Consider the following 23183-nt stretch of genomic DNA (forward strand, 5'->3'; position numbering starts at 1 on the left):
AACCTATACTGGACTGACTGGGTGCATCACACCATAGGTGTGTCCAAACTAAACGGGTCGTACCCAACAGTCCTGCTCAACACTGACCTGTACATGCCAGCGGCCATAGCTGTGGATGTACGCTACGGGTAAGAACACTGTGGTGACATCATGAACCACACACTGAATTTATCAACCATCCTGTGAATAGGGCTGTCACGTTTACACTTTTAAGTTGATGATTTATTGTCACACAAATGATTGCTATTAACAATTTAATTGTGTTTTTGACATTGAACATTAAACAATATGAATCAAATGTAATTTCAGATTGCCTTGAAGGCTTCGTAATCAAAAATTGCACAGGACAGATTATGACAATAAATATGCAAAGACATATACGGACTGATATTTAATAGTATATACTTTCAAAAAGAAAGTTAAATTAATACAGATACATTTAAACACACACACACACACACACACACACACACACTGTTACAAAGGCCAAGAGACATGACAGGCACGCTCCCAAGGCGCGTGCATGAGCGCGCCCCGCAGGCAGGTAGCGGAAGCACGCCCACCTTTCAATTAGTAGTCTAACAGAGTGACGCCAAGAGACTGTGTTTTCTCCCGTCAGAGTTTTTCTGCTCACAAACTCACCACGGACATTCCTGTTCATACTCCTTTATTTTCCTTTACCTGTGTGCGTCTTTGAACAGTGGTGAGTTGTGTTACATGTTCTGTGATGTTGGACACACACACACACACACACACATATGAGGTTTCCACCCGACCGAGACCATTTACAGCAGCTATATGACAAGTCACATGTTGTAAGGTGTGTGGAAAAGTCACGCAACAGGACACGCAGCTGAGCGCACACACACACACACAAACACACACACACACACACACACACACACACACACACACACACACACACACACACACACACACACACACACACACACACCTGACCCTGACACAGTGTCTCCCTGACAGATACTTGTACTGGTCAGACCATAGTTACAACAAGCCCCACATAGGGAGGATGGGGATGGACGGCACCAACAGGACAGTCATCGTGAAGGAGAAGATCTCCATGCCCTACTGCCTGACGTTAGACTACATCGATGATCACATCTACTGGACCAACGATAGGAAATACATTGAGTTTGCCAACCTGGATGGAACCAACAGACAGAGAGGTGCACAACACACACACACACACACACACACACACACACACACACACACACACACACACACACACACACACACACACACACACACACACACACACACACACACACACACACACACACACAACATTGTTCACTTTGTTATACTCTAATGTATGTTAAAGTAGTATTTGTAGTACTTTATTCATGCATTTTATAACAGTCTGACTCTTTTTATTTGTATTTGGGGTTCTGTGTGTCTGTAGTTGTGAGTCAGGACGACATCAAAGCTATTACTGTGTTTGAGGATCACATCTACTGGACAGACTGGACCATCTACAGAGCCAACAAGACTCATGGTATCAACAAGACCACAATCTTCAGCAACCACAAACCTCCAAACATCCACATCTACCACCCCTCTAGACAACCTGAGGGTCTGTACCACCTGCTGTAACACTCTCATTATTACTCTTCATTATGTTTCATGACTTGTATTTCTTCTGTATTGTTGAATTAATTTATATGGTTTGAAAAGTGTTGTATAAACAACCTGGTGTTGAATACACATCGGTGTGTCTCTTGGTTACAACATGTGTTGCATGTTTTCTCCACCCTGCAGTGTCTGGTCATCCATGTCAGACCAACAATGGAGGCTGCAGTCACCTGTGTCTGCTCTCACCTGGAGGAGGCTACAAGTGTTCCTGTCCCACCGACTCCTACTTGTCAGATGACGACAAGCAGTGCATGTCCAACTGCACTGCCAGCCAGGTGATTCACCTCATCTTCACTTGTGTTACTCTGTATGACTTTATCCATTAAAGGAGAATTCCGCATGCTAGAAGGCTTTCTTACCTTTATTTGTAGTTGTTACGTCCCCACCAAAGAGGTCCAGGTGTTATTTTTCCCCTACCATAAGCCCTCAATGAATTGCATTGAATTGCATTGAATTGAATTGAATGGGGCTATGGGGTGTTGTGCTAATTCGCTTATTTCCATCATTTCCATCGCTCAAAAATCAACTTGACTACTTATTTCGATGGAAATAAGCGAATTAGCACAACACCCCAACCCCCATTGAGGGCTTATGGTAGGGGAAATAGCCAATAACCTGGACCTCTTTGGTGGGGACGTAACAACTACAAATAAAGGTAAGAAAGCCTTCTAGTATGGAATTCTCCTTTAAGGACGGGAACCCCTTTTGGTGTTTTAAGCATTATGTTATACTTTAGCTATTGACAAATAGCAGATCTACAAGCTTGTAGCGCGGCACAGAGTGAGCTTGTAGATCTGCTATTTGTCAAATATTGTGAAAATGTGGCACAAATCTTTGAATGTATATTCTTTCAGGGCGAACGTTTTTAACTCGTATCTTTGCAGGGATGGTCCCTGGAACAACATATTTTCAGATGGGGGGTCGGCGGCCAATTGCATATAATTGTTGGGTTCTTTGACATGAAATAGTTTGAGAATCACTGACATAGAAACATAGGTTTTATAGACAACTGTCATGATTTAGAAGACATTCTGTAGAATCTGGTCCTCAGTCCTAAATGGGTTACATGTCTTTGATACATTACTGATTATTATGGACCTAAACCTCTGTCTCCCCCTTCAGTTTGTTTGTCAGAAAGACACGTGCATTCCATTGTCGTGGAGATGTGACTGTGAGGACGAACACGCTGACTGCTGTGAGTAGAGACTGAACCATTACCTCAGTAGTCTTTATTATCACTGTTTATGTATTCTAAAAACACTGATAAATGCTTTATCACAATAATAATAACACCGTATGAATGCATTATAATCTGCTTATAATGCAGTATTATTAAAGCTATAGTAAGCTAAAGCTTACTAAAGTACAAATAACAATAATCACAACATAAATCATTTTATATTGACTCTTAAGGTGAACTTTTATGATGGTGAATGGTGCATTTATTTAGCGCCTTTATTGAAAGTGCTTAACAATGTGCGTTACACATTCACCCATCCACACACTGATAGCAGAGGAAACCATGCACTTGGGAGCAGTTCGGGCGGTATTATGCTATTCCGACGCAGTAAAGAAATAAGCAATGAATAAAGTATTCAATCAATCAAAGAAGACTACAGTGAGATATCAAGAGCACTGGGCGTCAACACAGTGAATGTTTCAGTGTGAAATTAAAGCATACATTTAAAAAGTAGCATAAGTGGGTGTAGCTTTTATTTATTTACCTGACACCTGCAGGATCACTCATGCTGTGTCCATGGTAACGATAGGTCTGCAGTTCCATGACGACAGGGCCCTGAAAATGACACACATATTATCATCACTGATCATTTTAGATGACATTCATCGTGTCTCCCAGGCAGTGTTGATTTCGTCGACTAATACTAACTAAACATGTTCGTCGACTAGCTTTTTCCACTGACGAAAACTACATGGAAACTAAATGAAAACTAAGCTACGATGACTAAATATATTGACAATTTCGTCAACAAATAAAAACTAGACTAAAATGCTAGGAAGGGACTAGTGGACAAGAGATCCACTATAAGTCATTTTAAAATTAGTTGCATGCTGAAAATAGCCGATCTACAAGCTAACAATGCGTCGCGCTGCGACACGTTGTGGGCTTGTAGATCAGCTATTTTTGTGTTCAGTGTCTTGCTCAAGGACACTTGGACAATAACACAGGGAGAGCCTGGGATCGAACCGGGAACCTTCCTATTCCTCCTGGGCCAGTGCTGTCCTGCTAATGACTATACTGAACACACCTGTTTATTTTACTGCTGTCCTGCTAATGACTATACTGAACACACCTGTTTATTTTACTGCTGCCCTGCTAATGACTATACTGAACACACCTGTTTATTGTACTGCTGTCCTGCTAATGACTATACTGAACACACCTGTTTATTTTACTGCTGCCCTGCTAATGACTATACTGAACAGTGAACACACCTGTTTATTTTACTGCTGTCCTGCTAATGACTATACTGAACACACCTGTTCATTGAACTGCTGCTAATGCCCTCACAGTACATACCTGTACTGACAGACAGACAGACACGTTATATCCATCCATCTTCAATAACACTTCCAACAGAGATTTCCAGACTTCATTTCCAGTGTATCGTTAGAGTGAAACTAATGTATTCATTATTTTCCCCCTCAGCTCTCCAACTAAAACCAACTCACAACTTAACAGGTGAACAAAATTGAAACTGATTTTTATATTGTATTGTCCAAGGTATTGTAATGAATGTAATCCGTTTTTACTGCTTATTACTCTGTGCAGAGTCCGAAGATGTCAGGTTGGTGGGAGGAACCAGTAGCTGTACTGGTATACTGGAGATGAAACACCAGGGAGAGTGGAGACCGGTGTTGGCTTGGTTTGACTGGAACAGGATGTCATCATCTGTAGTGTGTAGACAGTTGGATTGTGGATCTGCTCTTTCAACAGAATTTGCTTCTAGTTCTACACGTCAACTAGGATGGGTGATTCCATCTTCCTGTGTTGGCTCTGAGTCTTCACTGATGGAGTGTGGACCAGTAAAGTCGTATAATTCCACTCTTACACTGAAGCTCAACTGTTCAGGTAAAAGCAGTAAACAGTATATGCATCAACAATGTAAAAGTTGTGTTATCATCAACATGCTATTTAAAATATGCCTTTCCTCTTCTTGTGAAGTCCACAATTAAATAATACAGAGCAATTTACATGTTTGATCGGAATACACTAAGTAAGCATGAATTGTAGTCGACAAACAAGTTAAAGAATCACACAAGTAGAAACAAGTGTAGAGGGAACCCTGTAGTGCCTAAAAGATACTAGGATACATTTCACTGCTTGTACTTGTATACGTTCAAAATAAGGGTTTCACTGAAAAACGCTGCCAGTTAGGGAAGAATGAATGAATACCTGACAAGGGATGTGTTAAAGCAGGCGGAGTGAGACTGTTTCGCTTCCGGTTCACTGCCTTTACATCGGTTACCTAGCAACAGAGCCGTCGGCCATACAGCACAGAGACGAAGTTGAATGCAATATAAAACTAAACAGTTAAAAAACTTGTCTAGTGATGTAAACACAAAAATAATCATGATGTGTCATGTGGCAGCCAAATGGACTGTTTGTACAATGTTTGTTTCAGGATGCAAAGCGCCCCATCACTTCACACAAGTGTGATTTAAAAAGGTCACACCCGTGTGAAGTAAGGGGCGCTCTTATAATCTTACAACATCAATTACAACATAATGTTTGTTTAACATAACCACCCCCCCTCTCTCCCTCTCTCTCTCTCTCTCTCTCTCTCTCTCTCTCTCTCTGTCTCCAGAGTCTGTGAGGTTGGTGGATGGTCCTAGTGTGTGTTCAGGCAGAGTGGAGGTGAAGTCTAATGAGTCGTGGGCCTCAGTGTGTGAAGGTGACTTTGACCAGCAGGATGCAGAGGTGGTCTGTAGGGAGCTTGGTTGCGGAGCTTCTTCGGCCCTCAAGGGGGCGCTCTATGGAGAAGTGAACACTCCAATATGGACCAAAGAGTTCCAGTGTGAAGGCACTGAGTCTGCTCTCCTGGACTGTAGAGCCTCAAACTCAACCAGAAACACCTGTTTGCCTGACAAGACCGTTGGACTCACCTGCTCAGGTAAAGACAAGCTACACCCTGCAATCATTTTTGAGGGGTGCTAGCTATAGGATAGTAGTATAGGCTAGTATAGTTCTGTGTCTGTGAGTGCCACATAATTGAGGCTAAAAGTGAGGACAGAAAAGTGAGGACACCAATTGTGCTTGGCCGGAATGTGATGATGTATGATAAGAGCCCCCCTCACTTCACACAAGTGTGATCTTTCATGTTTATTATAAAGTGATACTGTTTAAATGTTTACTCACCTGTCTCTTTACAGTGGTTGATGATGTAAGGTTGGTGGGAGGAACCAGTACCTGTTCTGGTATACTGGAAATAAAACACCAGGGAGAGTGGAGATCAGTGGACGGTGGGTTTCACTGGAACCTGCAGTCCTCATCTGTAGTGTGCAGACAATTGGACTGCGGCTCTGCCGTTTCAACAGAAAGGACTTCTGGTTTCACACAACAACCTGTATGGAGGATTACACCTTACTGTGTTGGGTCTGAGTCTTCACTGAGCGTCTGTGTCATAATGGAGAATCATGTCACACGGAAAGGTTTGATTACAGGCAAACCCACTGTGAACTGTTCAGGTAACACAATGACAGCAGTCCTTACAGTCTCTCATTTCATCTCTGTGCGTGTATGTATGTGCACTTGCGTGCGTGTGTGCGTAAGTGTCTTCGTGCTTGTGTGTGCATGTGTGTTTATGCGTGTGTGCATGCTTATGAGTGCAGTGACTAGAAAAGGCCTTTAGTCTCATGAGCTACTGGGGAAGATATTGTGATGATGATGATGATTAGTTATTTGTGTTTTGATTTATTGATTATATATTTCCATATGAATTACTTTATTTTAGAATGAAAGAACACTGTTTGTTTAGGGTTTCAGTAAAACAACGTTGACTTTCCTCTGATGTGATTAGATTCAATTTGCATCCATAATGCATTCATACATTCTCTTGTAGATCACTAACATCATTGTATAATCACTCTCTCTCTCTCTCTCTCTCTCTCTCCAGAGTCTGTGAGGTTGGTGGATGGTCCTAGTGTGTGTTCAGGCAGAGTGGAGGTGAAGTCTAATGAGTCTTGGGTCTCAGTGTGTGAAGGTGACTTTGACCAGCAGGATGCAGAGGTGGTCTGTAGGGAGCTTGGTTGCGGAGCTTCTTCGGCCCTCAAGGGGGCGCTCTATGGAGAAGTCAAGGCTCCAATGTGGGCCAAAGAGTTCCAGTGTGAAGGCACTGAGTCAGCTCTCCGGAACTGTGGAGCCTCAAACTCATCCAGAAACACCTGCTCATCGGACAAGTCTGTTGAACTAACCTGCTCAGGTAAAAGACACCTTTTAATTTGGATAATCATTTTATAATGAGAGTAATAACATGTTTTTTTCCCCTTGCATGTTAATCCCACCCCCCCACTTGATAGTGGGTGCAGCAGATTAACTCAACAACGGCACCGCTCACTTCACACTGGGGTGTGATTTTATTTTTGATGCCCAGCTTTGTGGATCTGTGTGAACACAAACATTGGCTGATGATTGGCTGATCACCCCATAGTGATGATTTGATTGGCTGAGCAAAGTACATATTGAAGATACAAGTGAGGGCAGAAAAGTGAAGACGCCAAAAGTGATAGGCCAGAATTACATTTGTGATGATTTGATTGGCTAAGCACAGAATGTGATGTGTGATGGTGCATGATGATAAGAGCACCCTTTCGTGTGAAGTGAGGACGCCACAAGTGATTAGCCTTGAGGATTAGCCTTGAGGACTTGAGATAAAAAGGACTTGAGGACAGAAAAGTTAAGATAGAAATTGTGAATGGCCAGAATGAGATGATGTATGAAGATAAGAGTGCCCCTCACTTCACATGGTTGTGATTTATTTATTTATTTTATTTTTGTATTTGTTTGTTTATTTATTGCGTTTACTCTCTTGTCTCTACAGAGTCTGATGATGTCAGGTTGGTGAGAGGAACCAGTAACTGTGCTGGTATACTGGAGATGAAACACCAGAGAGAGTGGAGACCAGTGGACGGTTGGTCTGACTGGAACCTGCAGTCCTCATCTGTAGTGTGTCGACACCTTGGCTGTGGCTCTGCCATTTCAACAGAGAGGAGTTCTGGTGTTACACATCAACCTGCATGGAGGATAACACCTCACTGTGTTGGGTCTGAGTCTTCTCTGAGTGACTGTGGAAATAAGATGTCTTCCACCTCCTTGTACGTACTGGAGGTGAACTGTTCAGGTAACAAACTACTACTTCAACGACAGTAATGTCTGACAAAGCCACGGGAAACACTGGCCCTGATCAATTAAACCATTCAGAGCCATTACTTGCTGTTTGTGAAATTAATATGTGTGGATTATTGCGACCGCAGGTCGTATTTACAATGCAATTGTACATGTCAGTCAGTCAGTCAGTCAGTCAGTCAGTCAGTCAGTCACTCAAAATCATATATGGTGCCCAGGTCTCATGACATCACGTGACATCATCAGGGAAGGAGTACCCTGATGTCATATAGTCAATGCGACCTTCTGTCGCAACTAGTCTACTTGCCAGTCCATAGAGCGCCATTGTGAAACCTGACATTTTGAGACATTTTGAGGATATGTCAGAACATGTTCTGACATTCCATATGTTGATCCTTCCCCTTCCATCCTTCCTCTTCGATGTCTCCCTTTTGACTGATAGCTATCCATTCAAACTCTAGACGGGCCTGCCCCAAAGTTATTAGTGTAGCCGCGCCCGGCAGCCGGCGAAAACTAGAGTTCTCAACAGGCCCGAAAATTAAGGCCCGGCCCTCATCAAACCCTGTACACTCAACGCCCATAGGCGTCTTACTGGTAATTAAGCAGCATGTTATGTTCTGATGGGGCATTATGCCTTACTATACTATTGGGGTATGTAACGTTCATCTTGCACATATGATGTCTCTGGTCTTGTTATTGCTTTCATTTCTATTTCTTGCCTTTACCGTCAATGACTCTCTCTCTCTCTCTCTCTCTCTCTCCAGACTCTGTGAGGTTGGTGAATGGCACTACTTTGTGTTCAGGCAGAGTGGAGGTGAAGTCTGATGAGTCTTGGGTCTCAGTGTGTGAAGGTGACTTTGACCAGCAGGATGCAGAGGTGGTCTGTAGGGAGCTTGGGTGTGAGGCTCCTTCAGTCCTCCAGGGGGTGCTCTATGGAGAAGCCAATGTTTCAATGTGGACCAAAGAGTTCCAGTGTAAAGGCCACGAGTCTGTTCTCCTGGACTGTGGAACTTCAGACTCAACTAGAAACACAAGCTCACCTTACAAGTCTGTTGGACTCACCTGCTCAGGTAAAAGACAAGCTAAACTTTTGGTTTGGAACTTTGGATTATTATTTCATGAATAAATAAATATGAATCTTTACTGTTTATTCTCTGGTCTCTGTACAGAGTCTGACAATGTCAGGTTGGTGAGGGGAACCAGTAAGTGTATTGGAATACTGGAGATGAAACACCAGGGAGAGTGGAGACCAGTGGATGGTCGGTCTGACTGGAACCTGAAGTCATCATCTGTAGTGTGTCGACAGCTGGAGTGTGGCTCTGCTGTATCAAGAGAAAGGACTTCTGCTTCTACACATGAACCTGTATGGTGGATTTCAGCTTCCTGTGTTGGGTCTGAGTCTTCACTGAGGGAGTGTGGAACAAAGAGGTCTGGCAATTCCACTGCCAGACTGGAGATTATCTGTTCAGGTAAAACAATGACTTCAACAATGACACATTTACATTATCTCATCTATCTGTCAATACAATATCTTATAATTAAACTGGTCATACAGTCAAATCTACTGTATTACCAATTTCAGCCAATCACCTCTGTCTTGTTCCAGATCTGCTGTTTAAGCCAATCATCACCTTTGTACGCTCCCTTTCTGAAAGCCAGCAGCAGGAGCTGCAGCTGATGGAGGCTTCCAGCTTCAACACCAGCTGCTCCATCCAGCCAGCTGTCAATCACACTGCATCCAACACAACACACATCACTGCATCCAACACAACACCACTGGATACAACACAACACACAACACCACTGGATACAACACAACACACATCACCACTGGATACAACACAACACACAACACCACTGGATACAACACAACACAAATCAACACTGGATACAACACAACACACATCTCTGGATACAGCACAACACACAACACCACTGGATACAACACAACACACATCTCTGGATACAGCACAACACACAACACCACTGGATACAACACAACACACAACACCACTGGATACAACACAACACAAATCAACACTGGATACAACACAACACACAACACCACTGGATACAACACAACACACACCACCACTGGATACAACACAACACACATCACTGGATACAACACAACACACAACACCACTGGATACAACACAACACACATCTCTGGATACAACACAACACACAACATCAGTGCGTACCTTAGTACACTCCATTTCTGAAAGCCATCATCAGGGGCTGCAGGTGATGGAGGGTTCCAGCTTCAGCATCAGATGCTCCATCCTGCCACAGTACCCAGGAGGCTTCTTCCACCTCACCTTCACTGGATCCAACTCCACGCGCAACATCACTGCGTCCGACACAACATCACTGGATACAACACAACACACAACATCTCTGGATACAACACAACACACAACACCACTGGATACAACACAACACACAACATCTCTGGATACAACACAACACACAACATCTCTGGATACAACACAACACACAACACCACTGGATACAACACAACACACAACATCTCTGGATACAACACAACACACAACGCCACTGGATACAACACAACACACAACACCACTGGATACAACACAACACACAACACCACTGGATACAACACAACACACAACATCTCTGGATACAACACAACACACAGCATCACTGGATACAACACAACACACAGCATCACTGGATACAACACAACAAACAACATCATTTAATGCAACACACAACATCTCTGGATGCAGCAAAACTCAAAACCATACCCAGACAGCTGTCAATCACTCTGCCACATTCCTGTTTCCTGCAGCAAACCACACCCACCAGGGAAGTTACATCTGTGTTTATCACATCCACGTTTTCTCTCACAACTTCTCCTCTAAGAGCGAGGTCCTCTCTATCACTGTCACAGGTAACATGAAATGTGGTCTTTTCAAGTCACAATTTGAAACTCAAGCAAGCAATCTTTACGCTGTTCTTTTGCATGATGTTTGATGTTCTAACATATTTAACATATTTCCCTCACAGCTTCTCATCTGACATCTAACGTTCTCACATGTACAGTCATGGTGCTGCTGGTCTTGATCCTGATAATTGCTGTCCTCTATCGTCTCTGGAAGGTAATCATACTTCTTTATTCAACATAACACTGCAATGTAAATGTCAGACGTTTTTAATCTAAGAGAGCCGGTTTATTAAAGCCGGGCACTGCTGTGTTTCTCCAGGTCATCAGAAGGCGGCGTGCGGGAGCGCAGGACATTGGCGTGGTTTATTATAATGTAAGACGGGAGAGCGTAGAGATAGTTTATTATAACGAATTTGCTCGTTCCGACGTTGAAGCCGGACTGAGTGAAGAGACAGAATACCACCAGTATGAAGAGCCAGATCCACAAGGAGGTGCTGAAGCTGCACCCAGTGAGGAGACAGAATACCACCAGTATGATGATGTGGGTGTACGAGGAGGTGCCGAAGCTGCACCCAGTGAGGAGACAGAATACCACCAGTATGATGATGTGGGTGTACGAGGAGGTGCTGACGCTGCACCCAGTGAGGAGACAGAATACCACCAGTATGATGATGTGGGTGTACGAGGAGGTGCCGAAGCTGCACCCTGTGAGGAGACAGAATACCACCAGTATGATGATGTGGGTGTACGAGGAGGTGCTGACGCTGCACCCAGTGAGGAGACAGAATACCACCAGTATGATGATGTGGGTGTACGAGGAGGTGCCGAAGCTGCACCCAGTGAGGAGACAGAATACCACCAGTATGATGATGTGGGTGTACGAGGAGGTGCTGACGCTGCACCCAGTGAGGAGACAGAATACCACCAGTATGATGATGTGGGTGTACGAGGAGGTGCTGACGCTGCACCCAGTGAGGAGACAGAATACCACCAGTATGATGATGTGGGTGTACGAGGAGGTGCTGACGCTGCACCCAGTGAGGAGACAGAATATCACCAGTATGATGATGTGGGTGTACGAGGAGGTGCCGAAGCTGCACCCAGTGAGGAGACGGAATACCACCAGTATGATGATGTGGGTGTACGAGGAGGTGCTGATGGGGCAGTAAGAGGCAGGAGACCTCCTGTGTACGAGGTGGATCTCTAAAGGGTTTCGAGAGAGCACCACAGTAAAGGTCACAGATACAGGGCACAGAATAAAGTATATACATAATACAATCTGAATCATCCCACCTGGTGCAGAACAGGAGACACCATCATTAATATTAAAGTATACCTAGACGTATAATCCCTTCCAGTGACATCATTGTTTGACTTTTTTGATTATAAATATATATTTATAAATATGTATTTTTTTGATTTGATTTTTGTCATTGTGAGAACGATGGCTTCCATTATATCATGGTAACTTTTAGGGAATAGAAAGCCTGCAGTTTCTATTAGCTTGGATTCCCCATCAATTATGTCACTGGTGGACGGGTTTCTGAACTGCCCACAGCCCTCCTATGAGACACATACTGGTTTTTGAACTGCCACAGACTGGTTTCTGAACTGCCCACAGCCCTCCTATGAGACAGACTGGTTTCTGAACTGCCCACAGCCCTCCTATGAGACACAGACTGGTTTCTGAACTGCCCACAGCCCTCCTATGAGACACAGACTGGTTTCTGAACTGCCCACAGCCCTCCTATGAGACACAGACCAAGTAGGGAAAATAATTGACCCCCTCCCTCAAAATAATTATGCAGCTCACCTGCATCTTTTAAAACAGGCCTAAAAATCCACCTTTCAGCAGGCCGGAGGGAGAGGAAAGGATCACTTCTCCCTTAAACACTCCACTCTGTACATATATGTTTTATTTTTTATTATTGTTTCTGATTATATTGAATTTTGTTGTTATTTTTCATGTCATGTCTATGAATTGATAGGGCCTGAAATCTAAACAAAACCGCAAAGGACTTTTGTTTTGATGCTATCCCTTTGAGACTGGGCCCTAGTCTTGCGCCACCTATTTACTATTTTGAAAATCATTTTAAAATAGTTCAACTAGCCAATCTACATCTACACGTTGTGAGCTTGTAGATCAACTATTTGAACTATTTTAAAAGGTTTTTTTAAATAAAGTTTAGGGATAAGGGTTAAGGTACAAGATATAGCCCCACCATGAGTCTTTACGTAAAACTACGTGAACATCTCAAATGCAGTCCCTGTCCCACCCACCAATCGGCAGCCATGTTTTCTAAAGCACAGCAATGGACCTGAATGCCTCTTAATGAACTGTAAAGTTCACTGTTCACTTGCAGCAGTGTTGAACGCTGTACTGTAACTGTATGATTTACATGTTATCAATGAAAGAAAAACCTGCAAGAAAAGTTGCAGGTTTAAAACACAATAAGGCGGGTAACAGGAAAAACCCTTCTCTTGACCCAAGTTGACCGTGTTATTATTTTTTATAATGTTTTATGTTGCTCACTGCTTTTTCAACAGTCTGTTCTAGGTGTGCAAATGTTTTTATGCAACTAAAGCTTCATGTTCAAATTTAAAATGTGTTTCTTTTTTTACATGTTTGATATGTAGGTGTGGGAATGTTTTGAACTATTATGTTAAAATTAAAATTCAATAAAGTTGAAACTCCTTGAGTAAAATGAAGTGTTCCATCTCGTAACTGTGTTGTGTGTGAAGTACAGGAAGTTGTCACCGGTTACCATGAACACAAACCAAGGATTCGTCCGAAATCTGGCTGCGTCCGAATTCATATTCCCTACTCCCTACTCCCTACTCCCCAGTGATGATATCGGACAGTAGGCTACTCGTGAACTTAATACTGCCACCATCTGACACAGTCAGGTTATTCCCTCCCCAATGATTGTGGATTGCAAATTATTCTAAACACATAATGATGGAGCTTTTAGGCATTTTTCGCAATTCTATAAAATAATGTTATTTAAATAGATATATATTTTTTATTCATGGATGAATGAAGGAATGAATGAATGAATAGGTTAATGACAATATGTTAGCAGGCATTTAGGCCTATGTTCGTGTTATGATAGGTTATTCTCTTTAAATAACATAGGCTATAGGCCTAATGATTATCAATAAATGAATGCAACATAACTGATTCCTCTCCTCTCCCACCGCACCATATTATCCAGCAATATGAAAACAGTGCACCACCTTGACAATATTCTTTTGACAATGAAAACATCATGACATCATTGAATAGCATTTATAACCACATGAACCCCCGCTATATGCCTCTTCTGGCCGGTACCAGGTCATCTCGCCCCTTTTCCAACTCGCCCCGGCGAAAAGTGAAGACGGCTCGCCACAGAATTTTGAAAAGTGAAGACGGCTCGCCCCGAGCCGTGGAGAGCCCGCCCCCAAAGCGTGGATAGCTCGCCCCAACTCACGGATATCTCGCCCCAACGCACAGATATCTCGCCCGTGTTTATTTCATGTTTATTTTACAGCGTGGATATCTCGCCCCAACTCACGGATATCTCGCCCCGCCCCGTGTTTATTTCATATTTCATGTTTATTTTAACTCTTCTTTACTTTCAAAACTCAGAGTCATAATAACAACGGCAAAGCAACATCATCACACATCATGTTGTATGTCAAGACTGAAGTAGTCGATCCCAGATAATCCCCCCAATCATCACAAACAACACAGGAATATGCAAGAGCGCAGCACAATCAAACAGCTGTCAGTGAGACATAACAGCTGTTACCTCGAAAATACGGGGCTACTTGGGGGCGACTTTTGGGGGCGACTTCTCCAGACTTTTGGGGGCGACTTCTCCGGCCTAGCCTACTCTCAAAGGGAATACCAAACGACTCGCCCCTTTACCAACTCGCCCGCGATTTTTTTTTAATGTAGTTAACAGTTAATTTAGTATTACCCTCCCTCTCTGAAATCTAAAATAATCTTGTAGGCATATACAGATGTATGTGATTGTATAGTAGTCGATCTCTATACTCTGTAAAATTAAGAAAGAACAACATATCAATTTCTTCCATGTAGCCCATGTTTTGTAATCGCATCATCATGCTATTATTACAAAAACTGCAGGGGCACTGATATCTTTGTAATAATAAAAAACAAAGATAATATTTAAAACAAACATACAATAATAGGCCTATATGCAGCCCATACCTAAACTAGAACACTAATGTTGAATATTATCACACCATCACCAACATAATACTTGACCTAATAGTCCATACAAATATTTATATTAATATATAATAAATATATTAAAGGTACTCTTCTTTAATGTTAAAATATCACAAAACATTTTTGTGGGAAAAGTCTGTGAAAAATGTGGGAATTGTTAACACATAATTCCAATAATGACAATTCTCCCGCACCAAAGACCTACTGTAACACATCAAAAGGCAGACACAAGCCAGCCAGCTATACTGATTGCCTTGCACAGCACCATATTAATCCACCAGCAGCTGCAGGTGTCTGCACGGCTGCACTGAATGGGGGTGATTAGGGGGGCGTCGTGTCACATAACTATAGGGATACGCAGGGGGGAAAATAAGCTCAATCCACTACATATACATTCACAAATTCTGCATAGAAAACAACATTGTGTGTGTTCAGCGAATGTTTGTTCAGAGACCTGCGGAGATGGTCGTTGCAGAGAGGCAGGTGCTTTTTGCAAGATTCAGGCTTGTGGTCAGGTTGAAGTTTTCACACTGATGTACAGCCTGCTCTGTGACCACCACCACCACCTGAACCCCCACCACACACACACACACACACACACACAACTTAAAATGAATGAATGAATGAATGAATGAATGAATTAATGAATGAATGAATTAATGAATTACACTACAGGGTATGTTCACACTACCTATCTTTTATGAATAAAACCCAAAAAAATCAAGTGTTTTTATTTTATTCGCCAAATATAAAAATCATCGTATTAAACTAGTAGGTGCAGCATGTGAATGTAATCAACATTGAGCAGCTGTATGGCATATTCATCTCCTCAAATGTAGTGATCTTTTATAGACAAGCTGCCAGAAATGAGCACCGAATCTCTGTGTTAATTGTGACTGGTTGTTGAAGACCCTGCACGTCCTCTTTGCACTGTAGATGAAAAGCTGTGACTCTCAACCTTTTTCATTGCAAGGACCTCCGGTTTGATATTATAGGCTATGAACCCCCATTTATATATCCTCATATCTGGGATCCTCAGTGTTTATTTAACCCCCTGGAGTGTACAAAATGGTATCAAATGGAAAAGCATCCATTTAGGACCATTTGTACACTCTCAGAGTTACAGACAGACAGGGCTCATTTTGGACCTCTATTATGTCAACTAAACTTAGCAGATCTAGAATACAAAAAAGTAAAAGTATTAACAAGAGTTTGTGACTAAATAATAACTACAGTGGAATACATTTTGGATTGGATACAGTGGAACAGGATATTTTTTCCATTTCCTGAAAAGTAGGCCTAAGTAAAAGTTTTCCACCAACGACAATGTGTGATATTTAAATAGACAATATATGTACTTCTGAACTAGCCTGGTTAATAAACCAGACCGAATCAGCCGTTGGCAAAAAACCAGCCTACCAGCGGATTTCGGTCTGGCGAGGCTCAGTAGCACGCCTCTTTCCTACAATCGAGAACAGGTCGGACCAATCGGGACACGGTATGCAATATGGGCGGGCTTTGGTACAGTGACGTTCAATGCTTGAGACCTTTGACTGACAGTAGCTCTGACCAATTGCGTCAAAGAGAAAATGTTTGAACACGCCCCACGGGAAATGAAATCCAAGTGGAGCCAGCCCAGACTGATATACCGCGACAGTGTTGTGTGATATTAGTCTGGCTTATTAGCCAGGCTACTTCTGAACATGCTCATTAAAACGGACAGGATCTTCTTGGGTGCAGCTGGCCTAGCGGTTAAGGCTCGTACCACTTATATAGGCTCTAATGCGAACTCCGAACTCCGAACCCCACAACCTTTGTTCTGTGTGTCTCTCCCCGTATCTCTCTCTCTGTTCAGTGTTTCCTATAATATCTCTCTCTACTCTGAACTATCAATAAAAGCAGAGAAGCCCAACAGAAATCTGACAAGTTTTGCATTTGTTCACCAGATTATGAGTAGCAACATGGTGAGTTTGGTGACATAATAACTCCGTACATAACTACATATACATGCTCATAATGCATCTACAGTTGATGTATAGAAAACTGACTGACTCCTACTCCCAGATGGAGTGGTGGCAACATGGGAGCCTGGCTGACTCCTACTCCCAGATGGAGTGGTGGCAACATGGGAGCCTGGCTGACTCCTACTCCCAGATGGAGTGGTGGCAACATGGGAGCCTGACTGACTCCTACTCCCAGATGGAGTGGTGGCAACATGGGAGCCTGGCTGACTCCTACTCCCAGATGGAGTGGTGGCAACATGGGAGCCTGGCTGACTCCTACTCCCAGATGGAGTGGTGGTGGTGGGAGCCTGACTGACCTTTATACTTCAATTACTTAAAACTGCAAGAAAATCCAGGTTAGATATATATATAATAATATTTATTACAATACTCTCTAAAATTATAACTAGAAAAAGTGTCCCTCAGGGCACAGGTCTACTAGCCTGGCTAATAAGCCAGACTAATATCACACAACACTGTCGCGGTATATCAGTCTGGGCTGGCTCCACTTGGATTTCATTTCCCGGGGAACATTTTCTCTTTGACGCAATTGGTCAGAGCTACTGTCAGTCAAAAGTCTCAAGCATTGAACGTCACTGTACCAAAGCCCGCCTATATTGCATACCGTGTCCCGATTGGTCCGACCTGTTCTCTGCTGTAGGAAAGAGGCGTGCTACTGAGCCTCGCCAGACCGTAATCCGCTGGTAGGCAACTTTTTTTTGCCAACGGCTGATTCGGTCTGGTTTATTAACCAGGCTACAGGTCTACACCTAGAAGTTAAGACATTGGGGAAATTGATGTGTAAATCATTATTTTTTTTTCTTTAATGAGGAAAGCAATGAAGAGAAATACATGTCTTTGTGCAGTGGATGAAAAAATGTCAATGTCACCAAATTTGACTTCAAGTGTTTTTTGGCAGCCTGCACAGACAAACCATGCACATCTCTTCCTCCTCTTCCTCCTACACGTGACCTCAAGACCACTTTTTACTGACAGTGAGCAGTTTCAGACAAGGAGGAACTCTATAATTAGAATAGATGGTAATCTCTGTGGTACTACCGGTAAGTGCATTTATGCAAGTGCTGTACCCGAGTAAAAATATTTTACACACGCACGTCGCACACACGCACGTGCGCACACACGTGCGCGCACACACGCACGCACGCACGCACGCACGCACGCACGCACGCACGCACGCACGCACGCACGCACGCACGCACACACACACACACACACACACACACACACACACACACACACACACACACACACACACAGAAGGCCATGGAAGCCTTAATCACGTGTATAAATTGCATTACAAACAAAATAGGCCCATTGTTTTGTTTTTTCACAGAATCATTCAAATCAGGAGTTTGAATAACTAGTGCAAGACACACATCCGCTTTATAAAAGTAGAAGACATTTAAAATCAATCCTAAAAACAACCAGGAGCCATGATTGTGCAGAGAGGCTAAAACTGGAGTGATACACTACAGTATCTCACAAAAGTGAGTACACGGTGTACACCCTTCGCATTTCTGCAAAAAACATAATTGTATCTCTTTATGTGACAACACTGAAGAAACGACACTTTGATACAATCTAAAGTAGTCAGTGTACAGCTTGGATATCAGTGTAGATTTTATTTCCCCCTCAAAATAACTAAAAACACAGCCATTAATTCCAAACTGCTGGCAACAAAAGTGAGTATACACCCTTAAGTGAAAATGTCCAAATTGTGCCCAAGTGTCAATATTTTGTGTGGCCACCATTACTTTCCAGCACTGCCTTCACCCTCCTGGGCATGGAGTTCACCAGAGCTTCACAGGTTGCTACTGGAATCATCTCCCACTCTAACATCCACCAGGAGCTGGTGGATGTTAGAGACCTTGCGCTCCTCCACCTTCCATTTGAGGATGCCCCAGAGATGCTCAATAGGGTTTAGGTCTGGAGACATGAGTCCATAACCTTTACTCTCAGCTTCTTTAGCAAGGCAGTGGGGTCATTATCATATTGCAATACGCACGCACGCACGCACGCACGCACGCACGCACGCACGCACGCACGCACGCACGCACACACACACACACAGACGCACAGATGCACACACACACACAGATGCACACACACACACACACAGATGCACACACACACACACACACACACACACACACACACACACACACACACACACAGATGCACACACGCAACTTGACGCAAGCACACGTGCGTGCACTCGTGCGCGAGTGCGTGCCTGTGTGCGTGTGTGTGTATTTTTTTTATAATGTATTTATTTAAACATTTACTCAAATTGGGTCATACTGTAGCTGCCAAAGTCTTCTTTAAGTCTTGCGAGTCACGTGAGAGCTGCTATTTTCACTAGTTTGGGTCCAGCCAACACTGGTCAACATTGGCCCTACAGTTAATATATGACATGCAGATTGATTGATTGATTGATTGATTGATTGATTGATTGATTGATTGATTGATTGATTGATTGATTGATTGATTGATTGATTGATTGATTTCCCAACGTGGGGAATGCTTATTATACTATTGAATATTATAGCATGTTGAGAGTGAACGGTCCCAGATGGAGTGGTGGCAACATGGGAGCCTGACTGACTCCTACTCCCAGATGGAGTGGTGGCAACATGGGAGCCTGACTGACTCCTACTCCCAGATGGAGTGGTGGCAACATGGGAGCCTGGCTGACTCCTACTCCCAGATGGAGTGGTGGCAACATGGGAGCCTGGCTGACTCCTACTCAAAGCTTTGGCTACTTGTTGAATATTTTGTATTGTTTTTGAATAAAGAGAGATAAGACATGATGTTGGCAGTAACCTTGTATTGACATATTTCAACTAATATAAATTCATTACAACTTTCTTATGTACAAGTCACGCATGCACACAAACAGTGGAAATAGCATATTTGCATTATTTTAAATTATTTTTTAAAAACAACAATGGCAAAAAAGAAAATACAGTTTTGTAAAGGTTTTCACGCGACAGCAACGATAAAACCACGAGAGAGACTCGGTTGCCGAGGACAGTACAGCAGTTTAAGAATATATACTACAGGGCAAGACAAATAATAATGTACATAGACATGGTGCTGGCTATCTTCACAGAACAGGACACTGTCTGTGATTCCTTTACAATTCTAAGGTCATTAGTACTAAGTAACAATCCATAGAGCTGGGTTTCTCAAAGTGGGTGAGGCATGTCCAGATGTAGGCTGCCGTGGAATACTTAATAATATTGGTAATTTATCAATATCTTGTTTAACCTTTCAGATGCTCTATAGTTTGTAAAACAGACTTAGTGTGTTCTTTCTCTAATCTGTACAGCTATTTTGGGCGAATGTTCCAACCAGACTATAGGGATGCATGCTGGAGTTCAAGTGGATAATCGTAAAGCATAAAGTTATATTTTCCAATCTGTCCTATATTGACAACAGATATTCTCTCAAGTTTTCCTATCTCAGGGGGAAAGCTTGACATATTTCCTTACCGGAATATGACATGAATGTAAGGTGCTATACAGTGTCATCCAGGGGTGTCGTGGATGAATAAGTCATTTACAGGGCTGGCCTGAGCCACAGAAGTTTGAGAACCTCTGCTGCCATAGAGTCACTGTGCTTGATACCAGGCAGATTATTATAAGTATCAGCTGGTGATATGACATAATACGTCCTTGTATAATGCAGGGAACAGAATACCAGACTACACCACGCTGGGAGTTTGACCCAGAGAATACCACACACATTCCCAGTTCAGACTACACCACGCTGGGAGTTTGACCCAGAGAATACCACACACATTCCCAGTTCAGACTACACCACGCTGGGCGTTTGACCCAGAGAATACCACACACATTCCCAGTTCAGACTACACCATGCTGGGAGTTTGAACCAGAGAATACCACACACATTCCCAGTTCAGACTACACCACGCTGGGAGTTTGACCCAGAGAATACCACACACATTCCCAGTTCAGACTACACCACGCTGGGAGTTTGACCCAGAGAATACCACACACATTCCCAGTTCAGACTACACCACGCTGGGAGTTTGACCCAGAGAATACCACACACATTCCCAGTTCAGACTACACCACGCTGGGAGTTTGACCCAGAGAATACCACACACATTCCCAGTTCAGACTACACCACGCTGGGAGTTTGACCCAGAGAATACCACACACATTCCCAGTTCAGACTACACCACGCTGGGAGTTTGACCCAGAGAATACCACACACATTCCCAGTTCAGACTACACCACGCTGGGAGTTTGACCCAGAGAATACCACACACATTCCCAGTTCAGAATACCCAGCGCCAGCTTTAAAACAGGAAAGAGCATGCAGCAGAGACGTGTGTCTCCAGTTCAAAATGTATACTGTAGGCCTATAATTTGATCTATACTCACTGCTCAGGGCAGTATACTTTTAAACTTCAATTACTTAAAACTGCAAGAAAATCCAGGTTAGATATATATAATAATATTTATTACAATACTCTCTAAAATGATAACTAGAAAAAGTGTCCCTCAGGGCACAGGTCTACACCAGGTTAATAGCGTTTGTGATGTTTGGACAAAATGTGTAGGAGTAATATAAACATGTTTTTCTTTTGTTTTCTGTTTTCTTTGTCATCTGGGCCCGGGCGACTAGTGTAGCGGTCCGGGCACCTAGGCTGCCAAGCCTAGGCTGCCAAGCCTGACGGCGTGTCGCGGGTTCGAGTCCCGATCCCGCCGACCTTTGCTGCCTGTCACCATACTGTACACTATCCAATAAAGGCAGAAAAAGCAAAAAATATATATCGTCTGGTGGTTGTATAACATATTTATAACACGTAACTGTGTATGGACCAATCCCGCAAACTTTGGAAGGCAATCTTAGCCAATGGGGATTGAATATGGGGAAGCGGACAGGTCCGTGCTGATGACATGACTATGGAGTATACCGATGTGCGTGATTCTGCCAACAGCATTATTGTACATTCTGACTAACCCTTCATTGAATTCAGTCAGGTTGGTTGCTAAACTGTGTGATTATGATGTGATGTGGACAATGTCCGCCTTTGTTTGTCTTTGTATTTGTATGTTTTTTGTATGTCACCATGTGTCTTTAATAAAGTTTGATTGATTGATTGAATATAAACAGGGCTGCTGCTGCTGACCATTTGGTTGCCCTACACATGATATGTTTGTGCTGCCTGGGGGGGGATCACATAACTTTATATTAACTAGGGATTAGTAGGGGGAAATTAGGCTTAATCTACTACACACATACATTCACTAATTCTGCATACAGTTGACATAGATAACGTGTGTTCGTTCAGCAAATGTGGGAAAAGAGGCAGGTGCATATTGTATTTATAATTATATTATACAATATTATATACAGTATTATAATTATGTCCTGATTTCATTCTTCAGGGTTATGAAATGTTGGGCTAGTGCAACACAGAAGTTGTAATACCTAGCTGGTTCAGGTATGGATTAGAAGTTAAGACATTGGGGAAATTGATGTGTAAATCATTATATTTTTTTCTTTAATGAGGAAAGCAATGAAGAGAAATACATCTTTGGTGCAGTGGATGAAAAAATGTCAATGTCACCAAATCTCTTCCTCCTCTTCCTCCTACACGTGACCTCAAGACCACTTTTTACTGACAGTGAGCAGTTTCAGACAAGGAGGAACTCTATAATTAGAATAGATGGTAATCTCTGTGGTACTACTGGTAAGTGCATTTATGCAAGTGCTGTACCCGAGTAAAAATATTTTACACACGCACGTCGCACACACGCACGTGCGCACACACGCACTTACGCACTTACGCACGCACGCACGCACGCACGCACGCACGCACGCACGCACGCACGCACGCACGCACGCACGCACGCACGCACGCACGCACGCACGCACGCACGCACACACACACACACACACACACACACACACACACACACACAGAAGGCCATGGAAGCCTTAATC

This window comes from Electrona antarctica (genome assembly GCF_951216825.1).
Source record: "Electrona antarctica genome assembly, chromosome: 8".
NCBI lineage: Eukaryota > Metazoa > Chordata > Actinopteri > Myctophiformes > Myctophidae > Electrona > Electrona antarctica.